This window comes from Catharus ustulatus, chromosome 7 (assembly GCF_009819885.2).
Source record: "Catharus ustulatus isolate bCatUst1 chromosome 7, bCatUst1.pri.v2, whole genome shotgun sequence".
Taxonomy (NCBI): domain Eukaryota; kingdom Metazoa; phylum Chordata; class Aves; order Passeriformes; family Turdidae; genus Catharus; species Catharus ustulatus.
The window spans coordinates 6,090,128-6,107,661 of NC_046227.1; the positions used below are offsets into that span (position 1 = coordinate 6,090,128).

The following is a 17,534-nucleotide window of genomic DNA, read 5'->3' on the forward strand; positions in this document are numbered from 1 at the left end:
TTTTGATCTAATATGTGTTCTGAAGACTTTTAAGATCATTTTTATAGGGTTTCTTAAAGTAAGAGCCTATTCCACTCTCAATAATTGTAAATAAGTCACTTTTCTGGATATGGATATATCACCACATCTTACAGTCAGGTCAGTTTTTTTACATGAAGAAAAAAAAACTGATGTGGGAAAACAACCTGGAAAAAAAAAAATCAAATAGCAGCAGATCCCTGTGCACATATGATAGTTAGGTATATTTTAATGAAAAATCAGACAATGTAAAATCCAAATCTTAATTTGCCTTTGTGCTTGCTTTGTTGGAATTACAAAATATGCCAATTTTTCCATTCCTGCCAAATACTAATTAGCAAGACAATTAAAAAAAACCAAAAAAAACCCCAAAAGAGACCCTTACTGTTACTGGCAGAATTTGTAGCTAGAGTGGTTTCTTTCACTGGGATAAAATGAAATGAAGTGGCTTTTTGGGTAAGGTTTTGGCTGCTTGAAGTCAGTAACCCATAGCTCATTTTCAGTGCATGTTTTTGTAGGAAAGAACAGGCTGACAGCAGATTTTCAGAGATACTGTCCTGGATTTTGCAAAGAATCATTTGCTCAATTTTGATATGTCACACAACTTTCTCAAATCGTTCTTTAGTGCAGAATGAGATAGTAATTGAATTAATTGCAGATTTTTGAAGAAACATGTCTTGTTACAAGTGAGCATGATGACCAGTGATTTTCTTTGTGTGTGCAATAGGTAATTTCTGTGCACAGATTCCTTCCAGACAGAAAAATCCCAGCCAAATCTGTCAATGCATTTGGACCAGGTCACATTGAAAAAGTGTGAAAGCATGTTCAGTTATTGTATATACAATTTCCCTTTGTCCTTCTGTCCCAGGTGGGAGTTGTGTGCCTGGTTACCATAGGAATGCAACAAGGAAGCTTCTAAATAAAACACAGTTAATTTAACTAAGCAACTTTTGATGTCACTGCCTGATTGCTTTCATCTACCACATCCAAAAGGCAGATATTTGGATATAAGCTTCAGCCAGCAAAGTTACAAAACCCTGAGAAAACTCCTGGAGGAAAGGCAAGTTTATTTGCAGCCATGTGTAAATGTGCAGCTCAGAGGGGATGAGTGTTTTTATCTCTTTGTACAGCCTGCTCTTACAAGACAGATACAATTCTTGTCAGGCAGTGCGTGCTGCATGGCTGATGGGATCTGAACAGGCTTTTCATGCCCACTGCCTTCTACTCTTCATCACTTCTGCTCTCTCGTGATGAATGTGTTCCCTTGCAGCAACCTTAATTGTTTTCTGAGGGTTAGAAGAGTGATCATAATCGCAGCTGTTGTGAATTTAATTCTGATCTGCAAAGAGACTGCGCTGTAAGCAAACCTTTTCATTTTGAGCACTTAAATCAATGGTTTTCAATTACAAATGGAGAGCCCAGTAGCTGGAAAGGTTCCTTACCAGAGGGTAGATCCTACTCCTATTAGTCACTCACATTGCCTGCTTTTCAGATGTTCACAGCTGAAGTTGTGAGCTCTGCAAATAAAGGATGTGGTATCTACAATAAACATCCCAATTGTGGATGATCTCTAACTATTGAGTACAGATAAAAAAAGCAGGTTAGGTGGCCACTTTCTCTTGAGTGCCTTGCCACAAAATGGCATTTGGGCTATGAATGGAGGGGATAGTCTCATTTCTGTCCCCCTTTCTTCTTCCCCATGTTCATTTTGTGTGCTACAGAGGTTTGTTTGTACAGTAACATGCTGCTCATTGTTTGAGTTGTTGGTGTTTATTTCTGTTCTCCCACCCTCAGCTTACAGCAGGGTGCAGTTCTTTTGTGCCTACACCCTGGCAGTGCCATGAGGGAACTCCAGGGAAGCAGCTGCTGATCCTGGAAACTTATGAGGGGAAATCCCATCCCTTTTATACCTTCATTTAAACATCTTCACTTAAATTCAGCTTCTCATTGTGAAATTCAGAGTACAAAGACCATGGCAGCAGTAGGAAAAAGACGAAAACTCCCAGCTGAAATAATGCCCAGAAATTGCATTCACTCAGTGCCAAAGACCCCTGCATGGCTGAAGTCTAACAGAGCTCTTCACTGAGCCACTCCAGGTAAGCACACTTTACATGTGAGTAAAGAATATTTTGTGTAATTTTTCTTGTGTTTCCTCCTAGATATTTGGGGTTACAGTGTAAATATTCTGTCTTAGCTAAGTAGCTCTTTACTTTAAATTTGCTCAAGAATTGATGAGAAATTTTGGATTTTGGTGCTGTCAGTGCAGCCAGTGATGGGTGTCTGTAGAAAATGCCTTATTGTCTGTATATGAAATTCCACTGACACTTCCAGCCAGGTATCTGGTCACCTGTATGACAGGGCTTTATCTTTGAATAAATTCTTGGAATTTTTTAGTGATAATGGAATATTAAAGAAGGGAACATACATGGATGGGATTGTATTTAGATACATTTTCACATCACTTTCAGTCAGTGAATAATCATTTAAAATAAAACAAACTGATGGCAAACACTTACACATAATAAGAGCATCCAGGTAGTATAATGTTGCATTTTCCAGGTTTGAAGATTAACAGAACTAAGCAGGATGACTGATTTCAGGCACTTATGCTTAAGTCCCACCTTATTCTACATTATTTGACTAGACAGTCTTGCCCTTAATAATTTAGAGAGAACCCTTTTTGTTGGTTGAAAAGCTAGATCAAAAAATACATGGTGATGTGAATTGTAATGTACTCTAGCTAATACTGGTTCAATATAAATTGTTTACATTTGTCATCGATAAAATAAAAATTCTGATGGGTTTGGGAACGTGTTAGAAACATAGAAACATTGGTAAATATTTATCACATTATATATTTATACATACATACATATATATATATATATATATAAGAATCATGTGGATATCAATGAATCAACACAAATATTCCAAAACTTGTGAGAAAAGCCACACTGCCCTGATGTTGCTTTTACCTTTGGTGTGATGTGAAACCATTTCTCAGTAATATAAAGAAACATTGCTCAACAGTGCAGGGTGGCATAACTTAAAGCCTTAATTAAACATGCATGAGGGAAGATTAAATCCATTTTTGAAATGTTATGTCATTTAAAATATATATTTTATTTAGTACATTTGCTATTAATTTTAATCTTAGTGATAAAAATATATTGATAGAATTTAAATGAAAATTTCTGTTGAAGCTTAAAGCTCTGCATAGAAGTGTAGGGGTTTTTTTTGGTGTTTGGTTTTGGTTTGCCTTAGGATTTTTTAGCAAGGGGGTGGGTGTGTGGGGTTTTTTCTTTTATGTGGTAATCAGAAAAATTACTCAGAGTGGTGGTAGAATATCCATCCTTAGAGGTTTTCAGGATTCAGGTGGAAGTTCCATGGAAGACCATTGATCCTGGTGATTTCATTAAAGGCATGCTGGTAAAAATCAGCCCAAACAGAAGTGAGATTACAAGAGATCTTGTTGTGGAGCAGGGATAAACCAGCATCTCCATTAAGCCCTGTGATTGTCAACTCACAAAAAATCCAGGTTTGGTCAATGGCATTCAAATCTCAGATTATTTTCCAAATTAAGAAAGGTTTTATCCAACTCTGTGTGTGTTTTCCTTCACTTTTTGTCACTGGTACAAAAATCACTTGTGAATTTCTAAAGCAGGGGAAGGACAGGTGGCTGTGTCTAAAGACACATGGCGAGGCATAAAATGTGAGAATTTTCCTTCTTTGTGCAGTTACCAGTAACTTAATCCTGTTTTCCCTGGGTGCACTGTTGGGGTAGAACATATTTTTGTCTATGCTTTGCTTTTAATAGTTTAAAGTCATTTTTGACAGCTGACATTTTCTAATCTCTCTGAATTTCATCAAGGGTTGATTTGTTTTTAAAAAAACACAATTATGCTATATATTTATTCACTACCTCATGTGAAACCTTTTCACTTTTATATGTTTGGGGAATTAATATTTTTATTGATTATTTTACAGTTAAATCATATTCTATCAAATTGAATGGGTCAAAGGTTTTCAAAACCCTTTTATTTGTCCAAGTAATTCAAGATGCAGTTCAGTTACAGTGGCAGAACTGCGCTCACTTTGGTTCAACATCTCAAGTTTCAAGTTATTCTCATGGTCCCATTAGATCGTCTTATTGATTTGCCAGGCATTGATTTACTGGCTGCTCTGCCAGCAGCCATAAGAGCACAGTTTGTTTGTAGCCTTAAAAAATATTCTGAAACACTCCTCAGTTTGAGGAGTGGCTTTCACTCAGATTTCTCTTTAAAAATATTTTTATGTAGAAACAAACGAAAATATATTTAATGTTAGTTGCATTTCCCACTGATGAACAGCTTAGGCAAAGGAATTGGAAGTAACAGATTCATTTTAGCCCAGATATATATGTATATATATATATTTTTAATTTTAGTTTGCACATGCATCAGTTTTTTAGAGGAGGTAATTGTATTCAGCCTCTCAGGCCAACCAGGATGTGGATGTGGCACTTGGGGACAAGGTTTTGTGGTGAGCAACCAGTGCTGGGATGATCATCTTCGAGATCCCTTCCAACCTCAGTGATTTTATGATTCAGGAAAAGGTGTTAAAGTTAAGTATTTCTTCCTTGCATGTTGATCAGCCTTATGGAAAGGAATTTGGGAATCTGCAGCGTGTTATTTTGATGTGTAAGTTGTGCTCTAAATATATTCTCTGTGGCCATTGCAGGGTTCAGAAAAGTTGTCCGAGCTGAAAGAGACTGTGAGGTGGAGAGGTGAAGGGTTTGTGTTCAGCCAGAGCCGGGAGCAAAATGGACATTGGAGAGGCTGCTGAGGCAGGATGCAGGGGAGGACAGGAAATACATCTGTCAGTTTTGATCTAGAGAAGGTGGTGGGTTTGGGAGACTCTCACACCTGACTGTTGGAGTAGAAAAATGAGGTTGGTTGTGTTCACAGAGTATTTGGTTTTTTCTTCAAAGTCAGGAGAGGTATGACAAAGCACCCAGGAAGCTTAGGGAAAGAAACCTCTTCTCTGTAAAGAAACACACTCCTCAGAGCTGCAAAGTGAGCCAATATTGAGAGTTCCCTATGGCTGAAATCAAGACAAGTGCCAAAAGTAAATGTAAGTACAGAAAGAGAGGGGGAAAATCAGAATCACTGAGCTCTTGAGACACATGGCAAACACAGAAGGATAAAAGGTCTCTAGTGGTAATAGCCAGGATATAAGCTATCAATTCCCTATATAAAGCATTTGGCTAGTGCAATGCTGAGCCTTTTGTCACTTTTTCCAGAAGCACTGAATATCTGGCATACAGAACACCCTTATTTCCCATATGTCTTCATGGGCTATCTTGTCTTCCATGCTGGGTTTAGTGTACCAACCTTCCTGCTGTGTTATTGTCATGTCAACTTTAATTACTCTGCTTTTAAATGCTTACTACAGCAAAATGACTTTGCAGTGGATTTGTGTTTAGGAGTATCCACATTCACAGTACATTCTCTGACTGGTGCATAACATGCATTTGAGTCAAATATTTAAAATGCCAGATTTGGGGTTTTATGTCCAGAAATAAGTATTTTTATGATTTAATCACTGAAGACAGCTATGCTTTTATAAATACAACTTTATATGTGGGAAATCTCATACTAATGCAAAGAGAACATCTTGTTCTTAATATCAACTGTTAAATTTTATAACAGTAAATTTATAAGCTTACTTAAAGGGATAATCCTCTATAAACAGTTTGGTGAAGAACCACATACCAGCCCCTGCTGCATGAAGGTGCACATGTGATAAGTCCTGCTTATACCTAAAAAATGAGCCATAAATAAGAATAGCTCTGCATTGATGCTTTTGTTTGAGAAATCCTCAAGACTCATTACAGTACAAAAGGTGAGCTGTCTTTGGTACAGAATTTCCTAGTTTTTCTGGAACCAGACAATGGAGCTTTTGGAATCTTAAGTGTTTCTTATCAATTTGCCAAGAGGAAGTTCTGCTGTGATTACTTATAATTCAAATATGATCTGCCCACGGCTTTGGCCAAATTCCTCCATTAAGAATAAAACAACTGTACCTTGCAGCTCCCCACTGCCTCATTGAGCTATTAGCTCTAACTTCCTACTACGTTTCACACCTGGAAGTGCACTTTTAAAAATAACCTCTAGTTCCAGTGCCATTCCTCAATTAAAGTTTCTTTCATGCTTTTGGTTTCCTGCCTCAGGAAGGATGAAGAACCCAGTACCACACATGAGGAAAAGTCTGGGAGCACAGCCAACAGCAGCAGCAGGAATAAAAGCCAAACACTGCGATTCCAACCAGAACAATTCTTCCCTCTTCCTGCCATAGGAACTTAAAAAGCCCCCTGGAAAGCCTTGGACTCAGGGCGATCCTGAATAACACACACCTGTGGGTTATTTACCTATTGCTGCGGTAAGTGCAAAGTACTTGCTTGTGCTTGGCTTTTTTTTAAACAAAACCGGAGTTATTTGGGTTCTCCACATGGAACACGGTAAAAAAAGAGAAAAAAAGGACCCTAGTTAAGGTTTGTGAAGTAGTTTAAATGGAAAGTGTTCCCAGGTACCTTTATGACCAAGTTCTCTTATTTGCTGCAGTGAGCTGATGTTTGGGGTTTTTTTTAAAAACAAAACTGGAGTTATTTGGGTTCTCCACATCGAACACAAAAAAAGGACCCTAGTTAAGTTTTGTGAAGTAGTTTAAATGGAAAGTGTTCCCAGGAACCTTTATGGCCAAATTCTCACATTTGCCACAGTGAGCTGAAGAACCGTGACTTACGTTTTGAGCAACACTCAAAAAAACGTTGCCCGCGCTTGAAGCCTTATAAATGAGTATTTATTTGTCTTCTGCAGTCCTCCCTGTTTTGTGTCCCACTGCCAGTAAGAAGCTTAACTTGAAGCTAATTCAATGGAGAGCCGTGTGCTGGAGCTGCAGCGACAGGCGTGAAATTGTTTTATCTTTTGTGGCGGCGGAGCGCGGCGCTCTCCGGTCTGCGCGCAGACCATCTGCTGCCGGGGGAACTCTGGGGGTGCCTGTCAGACTGACTGCACTCAGCCATGGCAGAGACACAGGAAAAATACAGCTTCTAATTACCTTTTGCCAGGGATCTTGTTTAACTCTAGGAAGTTGTAATTCAGAAATAAATGGCTTTGGTGGACGTCTTAGAATCTTTAATTAACAAATTACTCTATTAACACACACATTGTTTTCCAGGTGAGTGAGATCATTTGCCCCTGGGGCTTTTTTTTTCCATATGCCTTCTGTTCCTCCAGCGAAATATGTAACAAATTGAAGTATTCATTTTGATTACATAAAGCACAGGGGTATACAATTATATGAAAAGAAAGATGACATTTGTTGCCTGCCTTCCCTAAGGCCCCCACAGGCTTTGCCCTTCACTGAAAAAATAAGGCATAAAGTCATTAGAGTACATGCTTTATTTTTTGCATATTTTATTTTTGGAAGGGTATGTTATTAAAGCAAAAGCCTTTTCTAGAAACAATGGGATGATGATTCCTTACAAAAACCCACTAAAATAGTAAGTTTTTCTCACAGAAGTTTTACATTCTTTCATATGTCAGTTGTGTTACCATTTTGGAGCTTTTAGGGACGCATTTATCTAATGTTACCAAATTTATTAATAAATGTGTATTAAAGAAATTAAATATTCATGCAAACGTAGTCAGTTTACTGCTTAATTTTATTAATCTTTTTTGGTCATTATTTTATGCTTTAATAAGCAATTAATCTACATTTGAATCCTTTTATATGTTTTACAGGACTTTCTGTGGTGTGAAATAGTTTTTTCAGCATATACTAGGCTGGAAGAACGAGTTCATTGCGGTCTCAATATTTATTGGAGCATTAAATGAAACATTGGGAGACGAAGTTAGCTTGCGTAACTAAAATGATAACATCTGCAAATTATATAAAAACACTAGGGATTTTTGTAAAATATATTTTTGTGGTGAAACAGGCAGGGGAATTTATTTGGAAAGAGTTCAGAAAATGAATTTGAGGTAAATAAGGAGTTTGTGAGATAGTTGTGAAGAAGAGTTTCTTTTGTTTTGTCCCTAATGGGACTGGGATCTAATCCCTGTTGAGGTTCTGTTCTTTTATTCCGTGTCTTCTGTCTTGGGGAATTTTTTCCTTCTTTCTTTCACCTAGCTGATTAAGACAAGGACTCCTGAATTTATCTAGACCTTGCCCCTCTCCCACTGCATTTTTTAGGTATGCTTTCTGGATATCTCGCAGAAATTGAGCCCAGGGAGCTCGACCCAAGCTCTGATTCCTCATCTCTGCCATCCACACGTGGGAATGATGGTTTGTGTCTAGATTCATGCTAACTACACAGGATTCCCTCCGTAGATCGTTTTACTGCTGCTGATTAAAAATGACCACATAAACCACTGCTTAGATTAATGTTGAATGTTTAGCAGGCTTTTTCCTATCATTACCTGTTGGAAATCAGGCAGGTTATCTTTCCAGTCTCAACAAGAAAACTGGCATCACTAGAGAAGGTCGCACTGGACTGTGACCAAGGAAACATCATGAAACCACAGACAGGAAATTGGAATTATTTTTCACAACCTAAGCTTTCCATCATGCTTCAAGTAAAAGAGCATTCCATGCTTTTTCACTGTTCTAAGCAACAGAGGAACATGCATTTCTGTGTGTGTTTGTGAACTTCTGTGTTTATGTTCAGCTACAGAAAATCTGTTTCTAGCATCAACAGCGCGGTACACAGATTTCACATTGAGCTACTTTGTATTGCAACACCTGCCTCCCCGGTATTTTACTCTGGGAGGGCTATGATGAGTGCTATCTTCCATATTATTAAAGGATAACATGAGCATTTGCTGGCATGTCACTGTAGCAAACAATGACTTGTAGCTCCCTTGAAAATTCACACGCGTTTTATTGCTGCTTGAGAAAATAACACACATCCCCACTGCAGTTCTAGTCATTTTCCTGATTGCTAAAGGATTTCCCCTCTATTACCTCTGCATTTTCTGTGTTGCCAGGTGTGAAATGAACAGAATCATAAAGTCAGGCTGTTTTGGAGAATAAAAACAACAGCACGGTCTGTGCTGCTGAAATGGCAGCGTACTGAAAGTGGAAAAATGCTGGTAGCTGTTGGCAGTCCAACACACGTGACAGATAGTGGAGTGTGAAAGACATATTTGCCAATTCTTGCAATTAAAGGCAATTAAAATATATATTGCTGCCTCAGGAAAATATTTCATCTTGTCCTTAAATTTCTGTATGTGCTAAAGTCATTCTGAAAGCAACAGGACTGCTACACCTTGCTTAGAAGTAAATAATATTGATATTTAGGTGTTCCTTAAGTATGGCTGCCAGGAGGTGACACATTTGATGGTTGGAATAGGAGTGCAGCAGTTACAAGAGCATGTGTTTGATCCAGGTCCTAAAACCACTCAATATGGAACCTTGTTCAATATTCCCATTGAATAGCTGTTGTCTCAGATGAGATGTGGTTGTGGAAGTGAGGTCTAAAACTGGCTTGGTCAAAGCTGTTTTGGAGATAGGATGGGGGATCTGAGGTTGGGAGGGTAAAAACCACTTGGTTACAGAGTGAAAAGAGAGCTGAATGGGGAGCCAGAGAAATGACTTGGATATGCAAAAGGTGTTTATGCACTGAACAATTTGCAGCACAAGAAAAACACCTGGGACAGTTCTTGCCCAGGACAGTGAAGTTACAGAGGCCTGGGTAAGCAACAGGAACATTTCAGCTGAGTGCACGATTAATGCGGGTCAGCAGCAGCAGGAGGGGCACTAATGAACCCAAAAGGCTCTGACAAGCCCCACCTGGGCTCCCATCCACCCCTGCCAGGCAGGCTGAGTTCAGCCCAGGATGCTCCTGCTGGCAGTGACAGGATTCCTCTTGCTCGAGGTGCTGGTTTCATAGACAGCCTAGGTGAGAAAGTGGTGAGTAATGTGCTTTGGCTGGCTCTGTGTGTTCTCACTGCCTGATCTATGGATGGGATAACACTTCCTTCAGACAAGGTGCAAACACTTTAAATGTATTACAGGCAGCTAGAGTAGAAGAAGAGATTTCATTAAGATTTCTTTTTGAAATACAAGGTGTTAACAAAATGAGGCACATCTTCTATTAAAAAAAAAAGTTGTTGAGAAAAAAACACTTGAGAAAAAATCTTAGCTAAAGACAAATTAGAGTGGAAAGACTAACAACAACAGAAAGAAGCATAAGAGCTGAAGCTCTGAATGTTTTTGGGGAGTATGTTGGGTGCAGGGATCTTGGGGTGGAGCTGCAGAGGAGCTCAGTGTGGGACCCTGAGGCAAGAGGGAATAAAAGCCCAGTGTGTGCTTTGTTCTGGGTCCCTCCTCAGAAGCACTAGCTTAGGCTGTTATTGAGTTATTGCACTAAGAGTTAATTATTTTAAGGACTGGGATGTCTGGGGCTCTGCTGAAAGAAGCCTGGTCTGGCTGTGAGTGGGGCCCCTGTTGGGTCCTGGGGCCACTGCTGTGAAGGGGCTCTGGTGTTGGGAGTGTGAGTACCAGAGTGCTCCTGAGTGGCCAGGCTGGGACGGTTCCTTTACAAAGTCTCAGGTTTATAATCCCTGTAGGAAACAGCTTGGTCTGTGTTAACTGAACCAGACCCTGAGGCCATGGCCAGAGCAGACAGGGACTGGGGGAGCCTGTGCTCAGCATGGCATCCTCATGGGCTGGGTTATGTGCTAAATACAGAAAGGGACAGAGAGGGAGAAAGAACTGGGGAGAGTTTGTTGTTTATTCCAGTCAAAGCACTAGGAGGAGATTAGCTGGTCTAGAGTGTAATAATTAAAGTTTTGTGTGTTGCTCTTTCCACAAGCACAGGAATTCCCTGGATTCACAACCTCTTTAGTAAATGGCAAGCTATAGACAAAAAGATAAGCCTTTTCCTTGTTTACTCTCCCATCTTAGGAGGGAGGAGTAAGGAGCTGATGAGCAGCACCTGGGACACCTTTGTCTAGACAGGGCTGTTTGCTTTTTATGGGAGAAACTGTTTTTCAGGGTCTGTGTGTGTACACTTCCTAATGCAACAGAACTGCCTTTTTGATGTAGAAGCCATACAAAGAAGTAGCATTTAATTATAACCCATTGTGATTTAAAGCCTCTGAGGGAGAAAAATGAATGCCAGAAGCTTTTTTTGGTCAGGGAGGTCAGGCAAGGAGGAAGCTGCAGGAAAAAGCTATCAGTTATCCCTTATTGTCTTTCGAGGAGAGTCTCTCAATATTTGTAATCTTCTGCCTTAGAAAAAAAGCAAAGTGATCTATTTCTGCTTGTGAGGTCTGAAATAGACACCTATTTAACATGTTGGGCCATTAAGAGGATAAGGAGAGCATAAACATCTATGCAGGCAAATGGAAGACAGGCTAAGGAATTTCTAGTGAGACTTCGGTTGGTGTTTGTTTTAATTTGTACCTTTGCATTTGGATGGGTTTTAACAGAACACTTAATTCTTCCACTTCAAATGTACTGGAGAGTATGTACTCAAGGGTAATGAAGTTTGGGGTGCTTCACAGTCCTTTTGGTAGGTGTAAAATCGTGTTTTGGACCTTTTCACCATCATGGGTCTCTCGTTTCCTGCTCTCATCCTCGGCTGTGATTTATCCTTTAGCAGGCTGTTCTGAGGCAGGGATTGAGTTTCACATGGAGTTTGATGCCCTGTGCTGTCCTGGTGGTTTTATGTCTGAGCACAGGCAGCCTTCTGGCAGCCACAAGCGCAGATTCCCATCTTTGTTACCATCTCCATTTAGGTGCTGTGCTCCTGGCATGTGGGCACCAGCAGGTGCCATCGAGCCTGAAGTGGCATTTGGCACCTGTGTACCAGTGCCCTTAAGAGGAGGGACTTTTATAGAAGAGCCCCAGCTCACAAACTGCCCATCTCAGCCCATTTTGCTTGGCACTGAGCAAGCTGGCTCCATGCTGGGCAGGCAGGCTCCATGCCATGGCAGCAGATGGGGCTGAGGGAGGGGAGCTCCGGGGAAACCTTGTCCAAGCACCGAGTGCACGTGTCTGAGGGCAGGGTTCCAGCCAGCAGCCAGGAATGGCTCCCTGTCCTCAGCTCCCAGCTCCAGCTTGCACGGCTCCGTGATGGATTTTAAGAGTTCAGTCCTAGCTGTATCACTCCTGACAAAATTATTTCAGCCTGAGTGCTGCAGCAGGGCCTGAGAGTTGTAACAAACAGACTGAAAGAATTATGATCTTCATATTTGTGTGGCACCATAACCAGTATGCTCTGTTTAACATTTTGTAGTATATTCTCCCCAGTGAGTTACCAAAAAAAGTTAGAAACTGTCGAAAAAAAATCGCAAGCTCAATGCAAGTGTTGTTACAACCATTTCAAAATATGAGCAAATATATGCACTGAGTTTGCTTGTGGCACTGGTGGAAAAGGCAATGTTCAACATTAAACCAATATCACAATCCATAATTTCCTGTTTCTTACACCAGTCACAACTGGTATGCTTTTGAGGCTGAATGGAAGTAAAGCATTTTGTGGAGCTGGTTGCTACACCTGTGATCCAGCAGGGCTCCTGAGTGTCCCCTTTTATCACCTGATAAAAGCCCTGAACTTGCATTCTGAGTCATGTGGTGTCTATTTAAAAGTGATAAATACTCGAGGAATAAAAAGCCACTATTGATTCCATGTGGGTGTGTAAGCAATGAGGCACCCATTCAACAGTCAGATCAGTGAGTGCAAGACAAGAATTCCTCCAAACTGCATTGGGTAAATATTGCCTTACAACAGGCACAATCATGCTAGAGGTATTGCATGTTCTGGATAAAGCCATTTTGACTTCTTGAACTGCTGTAAGAATAAGTTTAGTGTTAGCATGAGACTGGAGTGACAGGAACAGCAAACTAAAATCAAAGTAAAACAAACAAGGCATAGACTGACTCATGATATTCCTTGATCTATCTGTAGTTGTCACAGGACAGTTATTATTCTCATCAAAGCAGCTATTTAATGACATTAATATCACTGTGGTGGCTTCATTTGTTTTCGTGATGTTTTGTTGCTTCCAAAAAGATCATTTTTCACAACCTCACTCAAGTACCCAAGTAAGTAGGATAACCATAATTTATTTTTTTCAAGTTTTACTCTACAAAGTTTTCTTGAGAGATAGAAAGACTTGGGGCCTGACTGCTACAGTTTATTTGATCTGTTTTGTTTGGTGTTTTGTTTCTTTTAATCAACTCCCAAATGAGAATGTCATTTGGGATGATGCAAAGAGCTTAAATGTGAATTTTTCCTCTCTCAGCAGGAGAGAGGAGACTTTATATCCATAAAGTTATATAACACAGCAGTAAGTGCTCTGACAGTAATAAAGTTAGTTACTAAAATTAGTAAAATTAAGTATAAATATATAGGCTTAAGAGGAGACTTTGCAATTACTAAAAAATACTGTTAACTCGTGCCTGATGTGAGCCTCTGCTGAAAACTCTGGGGAGCAATTTGGGGTGTCCTGTGTGTCCCCAGCACTGTCCCTGCAGCCTCTGCCACTTCCATGTGCTAGGAAAAGCATGGATGTGCAGGTCCTACACTGCAGGTAGTTTTCAGCAAAAAATATCAAATTCAAACAGTTGTATTTTGGGAGCAGTGGGGCCCTGAGGAGACCTTGGATCTTGTTTGGTTGATGTCACTTGGCTTAATTCAGCAGTCTCATTTTGCAGGGTAGGCAGGTCTCTGGGGCTGATTGCATTGCAGGTACATAGGGCTTGGAATGAGGTTTTCAAAAATCCCCATATGATCTGTTCAGGCAGCAGAGATCAACATCCTAATACCCTCAGACACTTGGCTTATTTTTTTTCTCTTCAGGGCAAAAGGATTTCAAATATTATCCCAAACCTCTGTCTACCTGTCAGAAAATACTTTCCTTGGGAAATACAGAACAAAACCAAACTTTAACAAAGCTGCTGAATTTACTTTCAGCTTTGGGATTCGCTGCAACAACCCTTACACAGGTCTGGCATCTTGTGTAGTGCAGAACCATCTATAGCAACAGCAAGGAATTGACTGGGGATCTGTTTTCCTCTAATACTGGCAAGAAAAGGGAAAACTGAGACCAGTTAGGGCAAAGAATACAATCCCTCTCCTGTTTTAGTAATACTTTAAATACATTGCAATGTAGCAGTGTTTCATGTAGCAGGAGAGCACCAAGATGTTGCATAAGCCTGGCTGACTGAATGGTAATTAATTCCCTTTCATAGAAATATATTGATAATGTGTTCAGTTTGCATAGTGAGAGCTAGTGTGTTATTTTAGGATGGGGGTTGTTTTTTTTTTTTTTGGCCTTCAGAGTGGTGCTGCATATTGAGGTTTTATTTCCCTCAGCTGTTCCATTACCAGAATGAAATGCCACCAGTTAATAGGATGGCAGAGTAAATGTCACAAGCTGAAGGGACCACAGGAATGTGTATTTGCCACATGTAGAAGCTGTGCTTTATTACAGCTCAATGTGGAATTTATGAGTGTTGCTATAATATTCTAGATATGCCTCTCTGGTAATATCTGGTATATATCAGTGCTAAAAGTCAGGACACTGCAAAATCAGCTGCCTCTTGCTCTCTGTGCCTTTCTTAGATGCTCTGAAGCTGTATAGTCCCAGTAATGCACTGTCAACTAAAGCAGGTAGAACCAGCCCCTGCATATTATTTATTGGCCTATGAATGCAGATTGCAAACACACTTTATTACCTGCTAATTTACCACCCGCTGCCTGAAGGATGGCCAAAGTCTACTATTTGTTTTATAGGAATTCATTATGCCATTAACCTTTCACTCCTGTAGGCCACGAGCAAGGATCTCCTCAGTTAAATCACTCCTGTAATAATGCACTACAAATGAAAACAATGATTTATTGCACCCCACAAAGTCTAATGAACATAAATTACATCCCAATGCTCTGCAGATGATTGTGTGCACAACTAGTTGCTCTTTCCAAAGGCTGTTCTGGTCTCCTCTGAAACACATTAAATAAGAATTGTGCCCATTTTGGTGCTTGAGATAACATTTTCACATCTTGCATCGTAATAACAAGGGCATCACTGAAGATGATGGGGTTTCTGTATTTAGCTCTGTTTTGTAAGGCTGAAGAAGGAAAAGAAAGGGTGAGGCAGTGCCAGCTTTCCCCTCTCCTTTCAGCTATTACTGCTCTTCCGTGTGGATGGCAGTGAAGGACGACACGCAGTCCAAGGGTGATCCAAAGAGACATTAAAACCCCTCCCTTTCCCAGTCTGGCAAAACTTTCTGCAAATTTTCAAGGGTTTCAATAAATGTTTTGTGACAGAGTACCTCTGCAGTGAGTGCACCATGACACTCTATCAGTTCTGTATTTTCTGCACCTTTCTCATAGCCTAAAAAAATCTCTCCTACCCGTTTCAAGCATTGCCAATTAAAAAAAAAAATCCTTTGCAGTATGGGACATTCACCTTGATACCAGTGACATTCAGAGAGCCTGCTGATTTCTAAGCTAGTGATTAGGAACTGTCTGAAATAGTTTCACACATGGTTTGTAAATCCTCAGTCAGAGCTTTTCCATCAGTGCCGCTGTGAAATATTTCTCCTTGGCTTTGCAGATGTATTAACAAATTCCTTTGCAGGAACTCTCTATCTTGAAAATGAAATAATCTCTTTCTTATAAACATTTATTTTCTAGCAATGCAAGAGCTGCTAGCCAATGACTATAATGTAGCACAGTTTTGCATTAGATAGAGGTCAACCTAGAACATGACCAAAGCAAAAACTGAAAATCCAGAAAAAAATCCCTCAGAAAATTCAATAGTCCCTTGTGCTTACAGCATGAGGTACAAAGGTATAAATGATCTGATCAGACTGGCAACATCTATTTACTCAATTTCAATTGATCACAAAAAGCAGCAATCGACAGGGTAGTCTCTGTCCTGTTTAATAAATCCTGTATGTCTGAAAGGGTTGTAGAAAATAAGGTCATTTATTCTGTTTGTTTCCATAATAGAATTAGTACAGCTGATTTACATCCCTATGGCAGTTTGTGTCTACTGGGGGGTGAGGGGGAGAAGAACCAGAGCTGAACTCCTCTGAATCTCAAGTCTAAACCACTGCCATCATGCCCTTAGTGATGCTATGCTCCTTTGATTTTTTTTTTTTTAGCTATGAAGTTGGATTTCAAAATAAGAAGAAAGAGAAAAGTGCAAGGAGTTCATGCAGTCGTGACTGCAAGCAGCAGCAATCCCAGTGTGCCCTGACCTGCTGTCTGCGAGGTAGGCAGCATCTCATAAAGACTCTTCCATTCGGCTGAATTGCCACTTGCTAAATGAAAACCCTTTTCTTGAAGGTTTCTTTTGCAAGGCCTCCTCAGCTCCCACTCAGCAGCACACAGCTGAAGGCAAGCTGCAGTCCTGTTGATCCTGTGGATGGAGACATGGGACAGCAGCATCATTAAACACTCCCATGGGTACAGGGCACTTCAATCTGTGTAGCTTGTTCTCAATCCCAGCTAACAGTGTGTGTTGGTTTGCAGCTTGGCTCAGAGTTTGGCTTAAAAATTTTGGCTAGCAGCTCTAAATGAAAATAATCACCCATTTATATTCCTGCCAAGCTGAATGGTGTGTTCAGAAGTAACATCCAAGGAGCCCAGAGGATGAGTCCCTTGGGCAGCTGCACAGCTGCACCCAAAGTTTCCTTGGATAAGTGCACTTCTGGATCATTTGGTAGGGAATAATCCAGTTTAATCATATGCTGGAGGGGGAGGAAGTTACTTCAGTTAGAGTCTCTTTATTAGTCTGGTCAATTTACGTTCATTGTGTAGCTTAACATTGTTTATTTAAGTCACAGCCACTGTGATCCATGTATTAATGGATGTGTTCATTTCTTTATCTGAAAAAACCAGAGATGATCAGTGGCACAACTGCAGTAGCTCATATCAGATCCAGGGTCACAGTTGAGTTGTTGAAAAACTTCTTTGTTCTTTTGGTTGTCTGATTTTCAGAGAAAAACTTTTTGCACTCACACTTTTTCTTCTTCTCCTGTCCCACTCGTCCAACACTTCTTGATAACTTCTGTATTTATTGGCTTGTTTCAGACAAACTTGGCAGCTCTGCCTCAGCTGGGGTCTCATAGCTGTGAGGTGCCAATGGTTTTCATTAAAATCACTGTTTTGGCATGTGCTGTAGCGTGCCTTTGGTGAAGGTGGAAACATTGCTTGTTCTGCCTGCCAGCAGTCTGAGTGCCCACAGGGCTCTGGGCACAGTGTGCCTGTCTGGCAAGTCAGGAAACAAGGGAAGGTTCACAGAAGATGCTGAGGACCATTTGGAGGTCCTGCTAGGAAAAAGAGGGAGGTGGATGTTTGTTTGTGGTGATAGAGGAGGAATTGGGGAAGGTGGGATCAGCAGGTGAGACTGGAGGCGAAGGAGCTCGATTTGCAGCAGCAACTGGGTTAACAGTTTACAGACGGGGTAGAAGATGGATGTCTCAGATGTGCAGGAAATCAGGCTTCATTAGCT

The 17,534-nt window shown here is 40.4% G+C and overlaps 1 long non-coding RNA gene across 6 annotated transcripts in view; it reads left to right on the forward strand.

Moving 5' to 3' along the window:
- The first annotated feature begins 289 nt into the window (after window positions 1-289).
- Window positions 290-17,534, forward strand: part of LOC116999030 — a 62,954-nt gene continuing 45,709 nt past the window's right edge. For 5 of the 6 annotated variants that reach the window (XR_004418506.2, XR_004418509.1, XR_004418508.1 and 2 more), the window contains exons 1-4: window positions 290-1,375; window positions 1,979-2,114; window positions 6,230-6,438; window positions 16,183-16,292. This is a non-coding gene — a long non-coding RNA (uncharacterized LOC116999030). Of the gene's footprint in view, window positions 1,376-1,958; window positions 2,115-6,229; window positions 6,439-16,182; window positions 16,293-17,534 lie in introns of all 6 variants that reach the window. The other variant, XR_004418507.2, reaches the window with a different exon arrangement.